Source organism: Benincasa hispida, chromosome 1 (assembly GCF_027475165.1).
Source record: "Benincasa hispida cultivar pf3 chromosome 1, pf3_genome.v1.1, whole genome shotgun sequence".
Taxonomy (NCBI): domain Eukaryota; kingdom Viridiplantae; phylum Streptophyta; class Magnoliopsida; order Cucurbitales; family Cucurbitaceae; genus Benincasa; species Benincasa hispida.
The window spans coordinates 91261659-91279353 of NC_143478.1; the positions used below are offsets into that span (position 1 = coordinate 91261659).

Here is a 17695-nt window from a genome sequence, read left to right on the forward strand (position 1 = left end):
ACTTCTCAACTCATGTAGATCCCTTGGCCTTGGCATCTTCTGGATGACATCGATCTTGGATTAATCTATCTCTATCCCTCGATGTCTTACAACGAAGCCCAGAAACTTTCCTAAAGTTACGTCAAATGCGCATTTGAGGGGGTTCATCTTTAATTGGTACTTTCGCAGGCGATCGAACACAGTTCTTAGATCTTTCAAATGGTTATGTCGTCGCTTGGTCTTTACCACAAGGTCAACCACATAGCATTCCACGTGTTTGTGCAATATATCATTAAACAAACACCTTCTGCATGGCACGTTGATAAGTAGCACTAGCGTTCTTCAACCCGAAGGGCATCACCTTGTAGCAATATATCCCTTTTGGGGTTCAAAATGCCGTCATTTCCTTGTCCGCGAGGGCCAACTGTATCTGGTTATATCTGAATGATCCGTTCATGAAGGATAAGGCTTCATGTTCTACTATCGAATCGACCATGATCTCTATGATGGGCAATGAAAAATCGTCTTTCGAGCATGCACTATTTAGGTCATGAAAGTCCACGCAGACACAAAACTGTCCATTCTTTTTTCTAATCAGGACAACGTTGGCTATCCACATTGGGTATTTGACTTCATGGATGAACCCGACTTTAATGAGCTTATTGACTTCAGCCTCAATCTGAGGGATAAGTTCTGGCCAAAAGTGTTGCTGAGCCTGCTTAACGGGTCGACACCCTTTTTAATCGCGAGATGGTGGACTACTACCTTTGGATCCAGTCTCAACATCTTTTTGTATGAACAAGTGAAAACATCCCCGTATTTGGTGAGCAAACTCATGTATTCACCTTCCTCTTCTTTTGAGAGGGATGCATTGATGAAAGTCAGACGGGACTCCTTTGCTGTGCCCAGATTCACCTCTTTTAGCTCGTCCACCATGGATTGACCACCGTCCTCTAGACCTTGTGGAGCGTCCTCTACTTCCTCCTTGGTCATACCTTCTTTAAATTATTCGGTGAGAGTGATGTGGTGGCACGAAGTTTCGCCTTCCTCCTGCTCTAAATTTCCATAATGAGGATTTGTGAAGACAACGTCGCGCCTCTTTACTTTAAGTGAGCCCTCACTTGTGTTTAAAGTAACGAAGGTCTTTCTCTTCATGCGTGAGGGGATGGTACTACGGATTTCTCCATCACTTCTTGCCTCTCCTGATGGTTTCTTGTTCGATGGCCTTCCAGCGTCATTAAAGTCGAGGTGTCGCCAAATTGACGTCCGGGATATCGGCCTCCTCTTTCTTATAGTTGTATTGGGGGCGTCACCGCAGGCTTTTCCCATCCCCTTTTGTCTCACTAGAGACATATTCATCAAGGGGATCTTCAACCCTCTCATGCTTTAGGCGATAAAAAATGGGAGTGCGGGGTTTTCCTTCGCTTTCCTTTGGAACTGCACCTAGTCTCGCGAAGGCTGAATGTCGCGCCACCACCGGCGGGTGACAAATGATTTCCTCATTTGTTTCATTTGGAAAAGTCAACCTTTGAAAGACTGAGCATCTAGTAGCTTTGGTAATCGTATGCGATTTCCTCTTTCTGCTTCCATCATGCTCAATCTCTCAAAGACCAAGGTACATGCGGTAGATGGCCTAATACAGTCAAAGGCTGAGGCTCTTTTATCTTTGCCCTCATTTTCCCCTTTATCGTCGACTTCTTCTGCAGTGATATGATTGCTGTTGACCATTTTTTCCTTCGCCTTTTTGATTATGCGGGCCGGTTCTAACGATTCATATCCAAGTTCAACCCTCGATGTAGGTATAGTGTGTCCCTCTTGTAAATGCTTCTTTTGGATTGACGAGAGTTTGGGTTGCTCATAAATTTTCAAGCTCTTGAACTCAATGTGAGTTATGAAGTCATAACCCGCCTTCGTCAACAGCTTGTAAGCCTTGGGATCGAATCCGTCTTTAGTTCGCTTCTCAAGTAGATTTAACTCCGTTACCTCTGCCTCTGGCTTGTGGACTTCCTGCTTCATTATTGGTGTGAGAGGCATGATGAAACTCTTCTTCAGAATTATTATGTCGTCGACCTGCAAACCTTTTGAGCATCCCATAAAAGATGACTCACCCTTCTTCTGTCTCAAAAAAGGGACTTAGCGCAAAATCAGAGGCTTTGAGGCTCTTTCGTCCCTCACCACGGTGTCTCTCCAACACTAGGGGATGTCCCACTCTCTTTTGGGCTGAAGGCTTGTAACTTGCTACCCGTTCCTTTCTCTGTGTCTACTGGTGACCTTGATCGGGATCCAACTTCTTTCTTTGCCAGTGAGGTCTCTGTCGGCATTGTTTCACTAGAATTCTCGCTGTTTAGGTAAAACTTCGTATCTGCGAAGTGAGATTCAACCTCAGAAAATAGATTAGAGTCTGCTTCAACTTTCTTAATCCCATCCTCGTAGAACTTGAAACACTGATGCAGTGTGACGTAGTCACACCATTCCCGTGAATCCAAGGGCGCCCCAATAGCAGCTTGTAGGTGATCTTTGAGTCTATCACATGAAACAGTGCACCGGCCTTCAGATCGCCAATGAGGAGCTCTAAGCATATCATGCCTATCGCCTTTTGGCTGCCTTGATTGAAACCCTGAATCACTAATTTGCTGTTTGATAGCTCTTTCATGAGTATGCCCAACTATTTCATAGTCGTCTTAGGCATTATATTTACGACAGATCCGTTATCGAAGAGGATTTGACCCACTTTTTGTTCTTGAATGTATGCAGAGACGTTTAAAGGCCTATTATGCAATTTGGATCTTAGCAGCAGATCTTTGTCTGAGAAGCCTATGGATGTACAACACGAGGCATACACACGTGTTATGGAGGTTAGTGCACAAGATACATTGGATTCCAATAATGCCTCAATGAGGGTCGTCTTGGCTTCTTACGGGAGTGAAACAAGTCATCTATGCTGAATGACGGTAAGCCCATTGGCTCTTCTGTCGATTTTAATGGGCTTGGTAGGGTATCTTCTTCTTTCGCAGTGATGATAACATGATTGGTAGCAGCCTCTGACGTCTCTTCTGAACCCCATTCGCAGAAGTTCTTCGGGAGGAAATACGCCAACGTCACCTGTCGCTTGACATGAGGAATGTTCTCGTCTCCCTCGTCAATAGCCTTGGGCCTCCAGGCCTTTTTTCTCCCCTTCCTTTTTTATGTCTTGCTCCTTCTCCTGTAACTTCGATATGTGCATGACTTTTTTTGGGTAGAGTTCGATCCTTTCTTTTTACGGCGTGTCATAAGGATCCAACTTTCGTTATCGTCATTATCAACACGCTCTCCTCTGTTTGGACCTCCCACTGAAACCGCATGACCATTGGTTCAAAGGTCCCAAATTGGACCAAACTTTCACTTTCTTCATAACATATGATTGGTGCCAACATGCATGGAGTTACCATCACCACGACATGATTTTTTTTTACCACCTCATCTAGATCCAACTCTATTTTTCTCTCACGGGCTAACTTGAGGATCAACTCCTTTAATAAAAAAAAAATTTCAACTGGGTGGCTAACAACCCTATGATACTTGCTGTAATTGGGATCGTCCACTTTGTCAGCTTGTTTCGGTTGTTACATTCCAGTAGCTGGATAAGGTGGTTCTCTAGCAGTTGCTCAAGCATATCTGCAATGTCGGAGTCGGGGAATAGATAGACTTTTTACTGCTGCTTCTTTAGAGTTAGGCGACGACTTTCGCCTCCTTCGTCTTTCTTTTCCATCTTCTTCTCTTTCCCTTTCGAGGAAACTTTAACGATACCGTATTAACAACCATTGATTCCTTCGTGGCGCCTTTCACAATCTTCTCAGTGCGCTTTACTTCCTTCTTGTCTTTCTTCGATTCGGGGATCAGGAAATCCTTCGTTCCCCTATTGGCGATACTTAACTCCATGTCGTGGGCGTGAGTCACCAATTCTTTAAAGGTACGGGGCTTTATTCCCTGCAGGATATAGAGAAGTTCCCAGTGCATACCCTGTGTGCACATTTTCACAACAGATAATTCAGTGAGTTAGTTTTTGAAGTCCAGACTCAGAGCCCTCAATTGGTTGATGTAGTCAATGACCAGCTCCCCTTTCCGTTGCTTGGCATTTGTCAGCTCCATCATGCTGACAGTGCATCTAGTGTTGTAGAAGAAATTTAAGAATTCTCTTTCAAGTTGCTTCCAACTATCAATAACCTCGGGTTCTAAGTCTGTGTACCAGTCAAAACGTTTCCTTTGAGGGTTCTGACGATCTGCTTGACTAGCATATCTCCCATTGTTCTCGCATTCTCACATGTTTCTACGAAGTGGGTAATGTGTTGCATTGGGTTGCCCTTTTCATTGAATTGCTGGAACTTTAGGGGTTGATATCCTGCAGGCATTCTCAAGTTGTCGATCCTCTAGGTGTATGGCTTGGAATACATGAAGGAAGTCTGAGTCGGACCTCCATATTGAGCCCTTATGGAGGTCATGATCATGTCTTGCAGTTGTTGGACCAATAAAGAGGCCAACGAAGCGGATTGTTGCAGTTGGTTTTCTTGCAGTATAGTCTTTCCTTTGTCAGGTTCTTTGACCGTAGGTGCTTGGCTTGATTCAACAGCCTCTCGAGACTGTATCTGTTCTCTCAGGACAATGATCTCATGGCCTCACTCCTCGACGGCTTTCATAAAAAGGTTTATTTTCCTTTCCATCTCTTCCATGGCTGCTTCAGCAGTCACATCTTCCATCATGACAGAAATCACATCTAGCTGCAAATCCCTTTTTGGCTTGCTGGAGGCGAAAGTAGAGTTGTCAAACAGGGGGTTCTCCTTGATGACAACCCTGCCTCGTGGAGACTCTGTCATTTTCCTCAAGATGTTGTGCGCGATGAGGGAGATTTGCTCCTGCTTCTACGTGAATTCTCTTGAGCGACTGCGGGTGACAGGTCTCGTGTAAGAGCTGTTTGTGGAGGAAGCTTTGGATGCCATCTTCTTTGGTGCCATTTTTCTTGTTTGGATGCTAAGAGAGAGATGAGAGGAGAGATGTCCCACTGGACATGCTAATTTGTTCGCATGAGATTTCTGGAGAAACTTGTTTCGTAGAGTTGAACTTGAGTCAATGTTGATGTTGATGTTGATTTGATGTGATGTAGTTCGATCTCTAGTACTCGATCCTCTGATTTTCTCTCGGTTGAGTGGATGTGCTTGACTTGAAGAAGAAAGGCACCGAACATTCTTGAAGTAGAAGTCTTGGAAGAGTCTTTGTGTTTTCATGAGTCTTCTATGTTCTTGGAGTGCAACTTCAAAAGTCTTGGGATTCTTCTGTTTGTTGATGAATTCTCTCTAGGCTCTCTAAATGTAGAATTACTGACCCTTTGGAATGAGAAAAGCTCTTCTATTCATAGGACTCTCTAATGGGCCTTATGGGCTTGGGCCAGGTCTTTGGGCTCAATTAATTAGACTTGGGCCTGACCCTTGGGCTCTATTAATTGGACTTGGGTCCAACCTTTGGGCTCTATTAATTGGACTTGGGCCTAACCTTTGGGTCCTATTAATTGGATTTAGGCCCATTTTGACATTTTAGGTCCAAATTAAGCCCATATTTGGGTGTAACTAGACCAACACCCAAATTATAACGTCAAATTGGGCAAAATTTATTTTACTCAACCCAACGTTCGTGACGAAAACATGTGATGTCATCAAAATTTGTCTTCAATTTCAATTTGGGACTCTTAACTGGTCCCAAATTTGATTATTTTGGCATTTTGTCATTAATTTAATAAATGACGTGACGATCCGTGATTGGTCCAAAATTTCTCCTCCAACAAAATCCTCAACAATGTTTTTTTTTTAATTTTAAATTTGTGGATTGTTTTTTATTCACTCCATCTATGTTATTTTTTGAATTAGGTTATTGTTCATGCCTACTAGTCTTCCGATCTCATGCCTAAGGAAAGTCACAATGTAACGAAAATCTGAAAAAATAATGAGACCCCACACAATTTAACAAGAACCCGCATAATATGTAATATGAACCTACCTAGTGTATCAAGAGCTCGAATTTTTATCATAACGAGATCCTGTGTGTATGAGCTGGATTTCCTCTTTTTATCTTTCCTACCAATTTCGTGTACTATTTTCTAGTTCTATTCAATGTTTATTGTTTTCTATTTGGTATAATTGTATACATCGTAAATGGTTGAGTTAATGTGTTTCTAAATAGATATGACACAACTTTGTATTTTTGGTATAATTATATACATCGTAAATGGTTGAGTTAATGTGTTTCTAAATAGATATGACACAACTTTGTATTTTGAGGAACAAGAAAATATTTGCTGGTAGCAAACATGTTGATCATTATCTTTTGTGAAATGCTTGCAACTTGTGTTGTCATCTGTGCCCATTTGAGTATTCTCTCTCTAATGACAGAATATGCACATTCAATCTTTAGTTCAAACAATGACATCAGATCTGTGAATCAAATAATAATGGACAGACAAACATTCAAGTTATGTGCGACTCTTAAGGTTAATGGTTAGAAAAGGTATAAGAATGTAAATGTAGAATAGATGGTCAAAACATTCCAACAATTATTTTTTTTCTTTATCATTTGATTGAGATTCATCTTATTTTAGAATATGATAAATATTTTATGAAATTTTGAACTTCCAACTTTTTCTTAAAATTAAATAAAGTTTCGAAAGAATTTCAAATTAGAACAAAATTGAAAAATTAGGATTTGAAATATGTTCCCAAAAAAAAAAAAAAAATCATTCTTGGGTATTGGATAAAAAAAGATATACAATTCCATCATCTATTTCTATGTCTCAAGTGTTTGTATGGTTTTATTTATTTTATTTAAGTTCGACAATTGTGGGATTGGAGATTTAGAGTATCGATTGTTTTAAAATGGTAAATGAAGTTTTATCTGACTAATATATTATATAGTTTTTTGTTGAATTTATAAATAGATAATTTACTATTCTATAATATGCACAACTAGAATTAATATTATCATGGGTAATTGATAAAGAAACTGGGTGTTGAACAAATTAATGGTTGTGATGTGGAATGACTACGGTAAAGCAGTAATTAATTTAATGAAATCAATAATTTATTTCTATTAATCTCTCAACAAACTTGTAAATACCAAGTATATAAAGGATCAAAAGAGAGAAAATCAGAAGCTCCTCTCGTGGATGTAGGTCAAGCTTGCCAAACCACGTTAAAAACTTCTTCTTCATCTTTCTAACTTGCATGAATTCTTCTTCCTCCTTGAAAAAAAATCGTCATTAGAGAGAGGGTTAGAGAGAAATTGAAATAAAGTACAAAAGTTTTGTTCTTCTTAATTTTCTATGATAAACATTCCTTCTACGTTGACAAAGGAGAAGCACTCATCCCGACAGCCGTCTTCCACTTCCAAGACCATTGGTTCTGAATTTGGGCCTCGGTGGAAACATCCTAAGCCCAACAAATTGGTATTAGAGCTTGTAAGAACATATTAAGAACTTCAAGAACTTCAAAGAAAGTAAATTTTGGAGCTTCGAAGCAAGACTATGGTAGTTGCAAGGTATGATTGAAAAATTAGATGGGAAAGGAGATTTCCGCTTATGGAAGACTAAAATGAGGACTGTTTTGGGGCAACAAAAAGCTCACAGAGCTTTAAAAGATCCTTCAAAGTTGCCTAACACCATGAAAATAGATGATAGATAGAATATGGAGTTAATTGCACATGAGACTCTCGTTTTTAATCTATCACATAGTTCTCTTCAATAGGTAATTGATCAAGACACTGAAAATCTTGATGATTTTAAAAAGATCATAGCAAAATTCAAAACTCAAGGTGACACAATATGGCAGATAATGAAGCATTTGTACTTCTTAATTTTCTTTCGAATGTGTATAAAGATGTAAAGACAACTCTAAAATATGGGAGAGACTCAGTTACCATTGACAATCATTTCTGCTTTAAAAATAAAAGAAATGGAGCTGACGCCTATTAAAGTAAGAAAAACCAAGTGCTAAAGGCCTATTTGTGAAGGGTAAAAACAAGCATCATAATAAAGAAAAGATTAGATGCAAATATTACAAAAAAGTAGGGAAAAGAATCATCCACATATGAAAATAAGGAGAAGTACAAGATTAGATGCAAATATTGAAGGAAAGTACAACATCTAATTAAGGTCTTGATGACGGGAAATTAGATGTCAATTTACTCGACAACTAAAATCCCTTGGATGCAATATGCGATGCATGTTCTTAAGGTATGCGTTGATAGTCATGCGTCGATGGTCATGCGTTGGAGTGACTATGCGTTAATAAATGTATGCGATGACCATGCGTCCTGTCACAAGTTTTCTTGCACTCACGCCAAGTATAACGCGAATGCAAGTTTCTCAGGTGATCCGAGGTCAAACTCAGGGACTTGTAGCAAAATGAACGCGGTAATGTGCATGTGGCGGTTTGAATAAAAGAATAATGGAGGGGTTTCTACACTAACACTACTTCTACTCCTAGCTAACAGACAACGTAATAAGAATATAAATGAGAGGTAGAGACACGACAACTTTTGACACGAAACAAATGAATGCGAAAAATAGATAAATGCGGAGATGTTTTCATTGCAATGCTTAAGAGTGACCGTAAGGGCAACTTTAGTCAACGCAGACCATGCTACACACACTTGAGCCTAACTCTAGGACGTATGTGGTGGTTATGCATAAGTGTCGAGATGACTGCATACAACCACCATATCCTACTTTTTGAACGCATGCAATATCCTATCCGTAGGGTGCATACGCTGTGTGACAGCAAATGGAGCTTATCTCTAAGTTCCCCATTCTTGCCTATGCGTTTCAATCTGCTCTCTCGAGTCTTAGATTTGGATTTTAGACTATTTTCTCAAGTATGCCTAAATGATGAATGATGCGCTCATAGGACAAGGTAATCACATGAACTTTACTGACATAAGATTATTCCTATCTCTATTGAACAATGCATATATTGCTTAATGCGACCAACCACTTACCCTCCCGGATAGTTGGTTGTTGCTGACTTTACTCATAGACAAACATTGCGTTGGCCTATAGACAGGCGTTGCTACAACTTCACATTAAGCAAATAAGGTTTTCTCACATACTCGCACAACGCACACCTCTCGGTGGTTTGCTACATGCTACATATCCCTTATCCACATGACTAAGTATGCGATACTCAAGTAATCTCACTAAGTGATGAAATGAAAGTTAAAGAAGTTAAGTAGAGAAGATGAAGATGGAATCGAAGGAAACATAGAAATGTATTGAAAACAAAATGTATTAATTTCTTAATCACAAAATGTCATACTATACAATATAAGAAAAGAAAGGAAAATGAAATGACCAGCTAGAAGTAAAGACTTGCTTCCAGCGGATGTGCGTCAAGGCTACCGGTGGTACCATGGATGGGCGGTGGAGCTGACTCTCTCGAGATCTAGCTTGGTCGAAGGTTTCGGTCGTCACTCGGAATGAATGAAGGAGTTGAAGAACTCTCAAGCATCTTCTCACGCATTTGTCTGGATCACAAGGATCCGCCCTAGGCGAACCTCAGGCGAAAACCCCGGATTCAACCTTGGGCAAAAACCCTAGATAAATAAAAATTCTGCTCATCGGCTTCTTTATATAGAGCCTGGATTGCTGACAGCATTAATGGACTGCTCTGATTCTGACATTCGACGCGTTTAGTCCTTTCTAAATCTCTGTTGCTAACGGCGTGGTAGGTGAAATGTCAACATCATCTTTTGTTTTTCCCAAGGTAGATGCATTGATGCATTCATTCCACCAACCTTGCGTTGATTCCTTTATCATGCGTTATTGTGTAGCCGTAATCATTCAGTGACCGCATTAACTTAATACTACAACTCTACATGATGACCGCAATTACTTAACGAGCGCAACTCCCATGCGATGGATGCATGCGCTAATTACCATAACATCCATGCATTGATCGAACGCGTTTGCCTTTGCGATGGAGAGTTTCTCCGCATGCGGTCGTCTATGCGGTGGTCCGGTTTCCGCGCTTGCGTCCACTTTCTGCGTTAGCTTCAAAAATAGAACATTGAACGCATAATAACGCATAATATTGGGTTAGCTGAGATTCTTAATGCTGAACGCCGCAAGCTCAATTTCTCGTGAATTCCTAACATAATTGCCACATATTCTGCTTAATAGCCCTCATAATTCTAAGTAAAAGGCCTAAGATGACACGCATTTATGCATGTCATCACACCCCCAAACTTAAAATCATGTTTGTCCTCAAGCATGCATTATACTTAAGAAATTCTAACTCACCTTCTTGCTTTCCTTTACGATGACCAGCTTCTCAAAATATAATTTACACAACCTCTGACCATCACCGCAATGCTCTCCTCCACTTTGGCTGCTTCTTCAAAAAGAACTTTTCTAAGTTTAGATCCGACAAGCCTTTGCTAAAAAACTTTTTATTCATTCACCACAACTTTGTGTTTAGCTTTTGAGAATGAGTTCGTTCAAAATACTTCAAAATTTTGCGATGGCTTATTCAAATGCGACGTTGAACCTAGTTACGCCCTTTGTTTTGGCTTACCCCCACGTGTGTCATGTGGGCATCCAACTTCGGTTGCATTCGATATTCAACTAAACTCTTGTCTCGTTTGATTTGGCTTACGACGTACAGAGGAGTTGCGCTTATGCGTTGATCCTCGTGACTTACCTTCGTTTTGGGTTGCCCCCACGTGTGTCATGCAGATATCCAACTACGGGTAAGTGCCTTTCACAACTTAACTCTTATCAACATGGGTTTCCCTATTGCATTGACAGTGGAGTTATTATTCTAAAAAATTCTCTTCGCTTTTTTTTCTTCGAATGATCGCAATTCTCCGAGACCGCTGCCACCCCTAAACTTAGAGGTTGGCAACGTTCTCACCGCAAAGCTAAAAAAAAACTTACAGGAATGCGGTAATAAATGTTTGAACGAAGGTTTGCACAAAATAAAACTTAAGACTTTCAAAATTTGAAGATGTAAATAAAAGTAAGGAATGCCTTGCGATGATTAGTTAGAAGATGTGGTGAATTATACGTACCATCATAGAAACATCGAAAAACAACGCAATCGGAAAAAATAGAATTTCAAAAGGATAATGCATATAGGATAACAAGAGAAGAACTTAGACGGAACAATGCATGCAATTATGCATTGGAATCCACGCGATCGAAGCCATGCGTTGAAGGATGAAAGGAATTCTTCCATTGTACTGCGCACCGAGGAGACTTATTGTTGCACCTGTAAGGAACAATCGCACCACAACCAAGGAAGTAGTCATATATCCAAAGTAACAATAAAGATAAAAATAACTTAAACTAAGAAAGCAAGTTAAAGATAGAGTAGAAGATGTCCCTGGAAAAATAAGAGTGTTGTCACCGCAAGGGGTCTTCTATGTAGGAGATGGCTCTCAACTGCTTGGGTCAAGTAGCCTTGGCCATTGAAACTTCCGGCAATTTTTTGGCTCATGTTGGCCACCATGTGCTTAGAATTACCTTCAGCTCTTGCGACTGATTGCCCCTCTACCTTGGGGTCAATATTGGCTTTCAGTGCATCGCCTACACTTCAATACGTTTGCAACCTGGTCGCATAAGCTGCAATACTCCCAAAATAAAAAGGTTGCCTGCAGAGACACAAAACTCAACAAACAATTAGATGCTAAGTCCCCGACAACGACGCCAAAAACTTGTTGGATAAGGAAAGATGATGGGGTTATTGCACGCAATCATGCTTTGTACATGCTTAAGCTATGCGTTTATGCCCATGCATCGGAGGTCATGTGTTGGAATGAAAATACATTAATCTAGTATGCAATGACCATGAGTACCTATCACAAGTTTTCTTGCCTTCTCGCCAAGTATAACAAAAACACAAGTTTCTCGGGTAATCCAAGGTCGAACACAGGGACTTGTCACTCAATAATGCTTGTGAAGCAACGTGTTTGAGGCGATGAATAAAAGTAAAAAGAAGAAGTTCAATGGATTTACACACTACTCTTACTTCTAACTAAACAAATTGAGCAATAGGAGACTTGCAGTGAGAATTGGTAGATACACAACAACCGTTAATGCATAGTAATGTTTATTATCTTAAATCACTCAAGTAATCCTAGCTCGTCACACTAACGCATCGCATACCTCTCGGTGGTCAGCCCCATGACTATATCTCTATAGTACATGGTTGCGTCGAGCATAAGATTGTGCGTATCTCTAGGAACAATGCATACTTTACTTTAGTGCATTTCATCTCTTACCTTCTCAGGCAGTTAGAAGCAGCTAATTAACTTATAGACAAGCATTGCAACAACCCATAGACAAGCGTTGCTTCAACCTTTCACCAAGCAAAGAGGATTAACTCACTATACTCACACAATGCACACCTCATGATGGGTTGCTACATGCTACACGATTAAGTATGCGATTGCCTTTGATAAATAAACGATGAAGGTAAATGATGATAAAGATAAAGATGATGAAGAAGATGGCATTGAAGGAATCAAGATATACATTGATTACAAAATGTCTTAATATCTTAAGCTAAAATGTAATACAATATAGAGGTTAGAGGAGAAATGAAAGACTCTGCGTCAAGGCTGCTGGTGGCGCCATGGATGAATGGTGAAGATGTCTCTTTCGAACTCTATCTTTGGCGAAAGCTCCAGTCGTCACTCGGTATGGTGTGGAGATGAAGAATTCTCACTGAAAATCTCACTCATGCTCTCATCTGTGATCGCAAACCTCTGCCTTAAGGCAGAAGTTCGAATTCTTTGAAATAAAGGTCCAAGGGGCTATTTATAGAGTTTAAACGCCGACAGCTATCATGATTGTGTTATGTCTCACTGCTGCCTTTGTCGCGGGATGGGCAATGTCACATCATCTTATCTTGTTGATACTCCCAAGGTATGCGTCCGAGCTTGATTCAATTGAAGTATTAATGCATTCTACCCATCTTGCGATCGCCCTTCTATTATGGTTGTCACTCCGTGGCCACAATCTCCAAGTGATCACCGCAACTTCCATGCGATGGACACATGCGATCACCGCATGCATTCGTCTATGCGATAGCTCGGTTTTCAGCGCATGCGTTTGTTTTTGTGGTCGCCTGGCTTCAATGCATGCGTTTGATTGCGATTGCTTATTTCCAACGCATGCGTTTGATTCCTAGGATAACTACAAAAATAGACATTTTGGCACGAAGTAACGCATAATATTGGAGTTAGTGAGGATTTAGGTGCTAATCGATGCAAAACTCAAGTTTTCACAAATTCTAAGTATTATCACTGCATTTTCTACTTGTTAGCCCTCATAATTCTAAATAAAAGGCTTATAATAACTGGCATTTCTGCCAGTTATCAGGTCTGTAGAATTCTAAAGTGGAAGAATGAGCAAAAGAATAAACATCAGAAGACACAATTAACACAATCTGGTGAAACTTCAAGAGAGGAGGATTCATTCTTCTACTTGGATGCTTTGGCTACCTTTAATCAAAAGGCAAAACTTGAAAATCCAACAAAGGGTCTTGATTGGGTTCTAGACTCTAGATATTCTTTTCATATGACATCTAATAAGGATTGATTTAATACCTATAAGGAAATGGATGAATGTTCAGTCTACATGGGTAATAATGACTCATGTCCTATGATTGGCATCGACTCAATCCCTCTAAAACTACTTGATGGAATCGTTAAATTGCTTAAAAATGTTAGGCATGTGCCAAAGTTAAAAAGGAACATGATTTCATTGGGCATGCTTGTTTTATAGGCTGCTAACACAGAGGGAAATGAGTCTACTATGAAGTATGGAAAGATTCCAAACTAGTGCTCAATGGAGTAAAAGGAATCCTACTTAAAGAGGTTCATCAAGACCTATCCTTCTGTGAGTAATGTGTAATTGGGAAGGCTACAAGATAGAGTTTTGTTAAAGCTCAACACACATCCAAAGCAATTCTTGACTATATATACTCAAACCTGTGGGGTCCCTCACTAATTCCATCTCTAATTGGTTCCAAGTACTTCCTATCTTTCATTGATGATTTTTCTAGAAAAAGTTGGATATATTTTCTTAAAACTAAAGATTTAGTTTTTAAGAAATTTAAGGAGTGGAAAATAATGGTTGAAAAATAAATTGACTGTCAAATTAAATGTCTTAGATAGATAATGGGCTTGAGTTTTGTACAGAAGAGTCTAACAACTTTTGCAAAGAATATGGAATTCTCAAACACGAACAATCATGTATACACCCCAATGGAGTGGCAGAGAGGCTAAATAGGACTACACTTGAAAGGTGAGAAGTCTTTTATCAGATGCTATCCTACTAAAGAAATTTTGGCTAAAGCAGCTCCTGTACAGTCTACAGACTCAGTAGATGCCCTCATGCATCTCTAGACGTACTCACTTCTGAAGAGAAGTGGTTCAAACACCCTTCTAACCTAGGTTAATTGGTTTTGTTCATCAAAATGAAGAGAAATTGAATGTCTGAGCTATCAAATGAATGTTTGTGGGGTTCAATTAAGGTGTAAACAGCTTCAGATTATGGCATCCTATTGAAAGAAAGTGTGTGGCCAACAGAGATGTCATTTTCAGGGAAAATGAAATGTTTATGCAGAAAAGTAATGTCCATGAACAAACACCTCAATAGTTGACTGATAAAATTGAGGTGGAGCACTCACTTATTCCTAATTCAGCTTCCTCAAGCTCAAATTCTGAAAATATTAGTGGTATAATGTCTCAACATAAAGAAGAAGAAGAAGAAAAGACAACCACTGAAAGTGAGCAAGAGGGTCCAAACCTTAGAAACTACTTCTTGGTTAGAGATACACAAAAAAGAACTATAGTACCACCTACAAGGGATGAAGCTGATTACATCAATCTAGCATTAAATGCATAAGAGGAAGTGAGTGACCTAGCACCATCATATCTGAAGAAGAAATAAGTTGTGTTAATGCAAGAAGTTGGATATAAGCTATAAATGATGAGACTGAATCCCTAATGAAGAATGAAACTTGGGACTTAGTTCCTCTTCTTAAGAGCTGTAAGCCTATTGCATCTAAGTGAGTACAAATATAAAGAGGGCAGCTCTATTGTACAGAAACCTAGATTTAAAGCTAGGTTGGTGGCTAAGGGATTCACATGGAAACATAGGGTAGACTATAATGAGATATTCTCACCAATGTTTAAGAAAACTTCAATCAGAATGCTTCTCTCCCTAGTAGCACAATAGAACCTAGAACTAGATCAACTTGATGTCAAAACAACATTCCTACATGGCTATTTGGAAGAGACAATATACATGTGTCAACCTAAAGGTTACCAAGCCAAGGGGAAAGAAGATTATTGTTGCCAACTTAAAAAGTCCGTCTATGGACTAAATTAATCACCAAGGTGCTGGAACAAAAGGTTTAATGACTTCATACTAAAGATTAGTTTCCTAAAAGGCTCCTATGATAGTTGTATCTACATCAACTCCAAGTCCTTTAAGAATTATGTTTATTTGTTCCTATATGTGGATGACATACTTCTATCAAAAAGTACTTAGGAGAAGTTGAAACAAGTAAAATACCTCCTAAAATAAAAGTTTGAAATGAAAGACATGAGTTGTGCAAGAAGAATACTAGGCATTGACATAGAAAGAAATAGAAAAGAGCACAAATTATACATTAGTTAAGTCAAGTATTGTGAGAAATTAATTCAGAAGTTCCATATGAAAGAAGCAAAAACAGTTAACACACCCATTGCACAACATTTCAAACTCTCAACAGAGAATTCACCAAAAGAAACAGAGATTGAACATAAAAAAACTAATGTCTACAGTGTCTCATTCCCAAGCAATGGGAAGTCTCATGTAATTGATGATTTCAAACAAGACCAAATATAGCTTATATAACCAACTTGGTCAATAGATATATGGCCAACACTAGCAAGAGGCAATGGGAGGCAACCAAGTGAATACTTAGCTATCTAAAGGGTTCTAAAGAAGCAAGACTTCTACACAAACAAAGCATTGACTTAGAACTAGAATTATCTGGCTTTGTTGACTTAAACTATTTAAGGGATCTCGATAAGAGAAGGTCCCTATCAAAATACATTTTTCTATTTGGAAGCTGTGTACTAAGTTGGAAAGTTTTCTTGCAATCAATGGTAGCTTTTTCTACCAATGAAGCAGAGTTTATTGCTTTATCTGAGGCAGTCAAGGAAGGGTTATGGTTAAGAGGCTTATTACAAGACTACGGTATCACACAAACAACAATGAAGATTTTTTGTGACAACCAGAGTACCATACATCTATCTAAAAATCCATAATATCACAATCGTACAAAACATATAGATGTAAAGTACCTTTATCAAAGAACAAATAAAAGATGGAAAAATTGAAGTTCTCAAAGTTCATACCTCAGACAACGCCTCAGATATGTTGACAAAGACAGTTCCTCAGCTCAAGCTTCGAAACTGTCTTAACATCATCGGGCTTGAGCTACCTGAAAAAAGATAGAAGATGAGTGATTATAGAAGAAGAGTTGTTCATTAAAACAACTAAATGTTGATTTCAGGGTGGAGATTTGTAAAGCAGTAACTAATTTAGTGAAATCAATAATTTACTTTCTAGTAATCTCTCAACAAACTTGTAAATCCTAAGTATATAAAGGATCAAAAGAGAGAAAATTAGTAGTGAACTTATCTGATTTCATTTTTCCCTGTAATTCCTTCAAGAATAAAAAATCTGAAGCTCCTCTCATGAATGTAGGACAGGCTTGCCAAATCATGTTAAATGTTTTCTCCTTCTTTCTTTCTTGCATGAATTCTTTTCCTTTCTTCAATAAAAATTGCCATTAGAGAGAGGGTTAGAAAGAAATCAAAATTGCAGAAGTAAAGTATAAAAGTTTTGTTCTTCTTAATTTTTTTGTGATAAACATTCCTTCTACGTGGACAAAGGACAAACACTCATCCTGGTAGCTATCTTCCACTCCCAAGACCATTGATCCTGAATTTGGGCCTTGGAAACATCCCAAGCTCAACAACTACGGTCTTGAAAGCAATTGTCGTATGACTTCGATGTTAATTGTCTCACGTTGGTTATTCTTTAAGTTTAACACACTACTCTTAACAGACTAGCACTAGTCGGAAAAGAAATCAAGAAAAACTTCGATAAGAAAAAATCAAAGAGATGAAAAAAAGGGAGAAGATTTCATTTATTTATTATTTTTTGTGTGTGTCCTTAAACTGAAATTTGTGTCCTCTGTTTATATGGAAATTTAAAAAAGGGTAAAAAAAAATACATTTGTAACAGTTAGAAGATTAAATCTATAATGTTTTAGTCAAAATGTAACAATAAACGTTACTTTCAATGTGTGATGTTTTTTGATAAGTTATTCTCTACGGTCATTTCCAACAATCGAAAGAAATTCCATGTTTGTATATAATTAGTTTTTTTTTTTTTTTTTATCCTTTTTTAATAATAAAATGTAAACTACACACATGAGAGCCAAAAAATAGTAGTAAAAGCAACCCAAAATTCGGGATGCTGGGCCCATGTAATAAAAGAATGGGACGATCGCCAGAATAGAATTACATTTTAGAAAAATGATCCAACAGAATTTTGTTTGTAAAAATGGCCAAACAACTAATTTATATACTATTCAAAATTTATCGATAGACAAAAATATCCTCACTACCAAAT

At 38.7% G+C, this 17695-nt stretch overlaps 1 long non-coding RNA gene across 1 annotated transcript; it reads right to left on the reverse strand.

Annotated features, from left to right (window-relative positions):
* Nucleotides 1-7034: 7034 nt before the first annotated feature.
* On the reverse strand, nt 7035-17010 carry LOC150038845 (uncharacterized). The gene is made up of 2 exons (XR_016527812.1): nt 16411-17010; nt 7035-11646 (listed from the first exon to the last, which is right to left on the reverse strand). It is a non-coding gene; the product is annotated as an uncharacterized LOC150038845 (long non-coding RNA).
* Between the last annotated feature and the right edge of the window lie 685 nt (nt 17011-17695).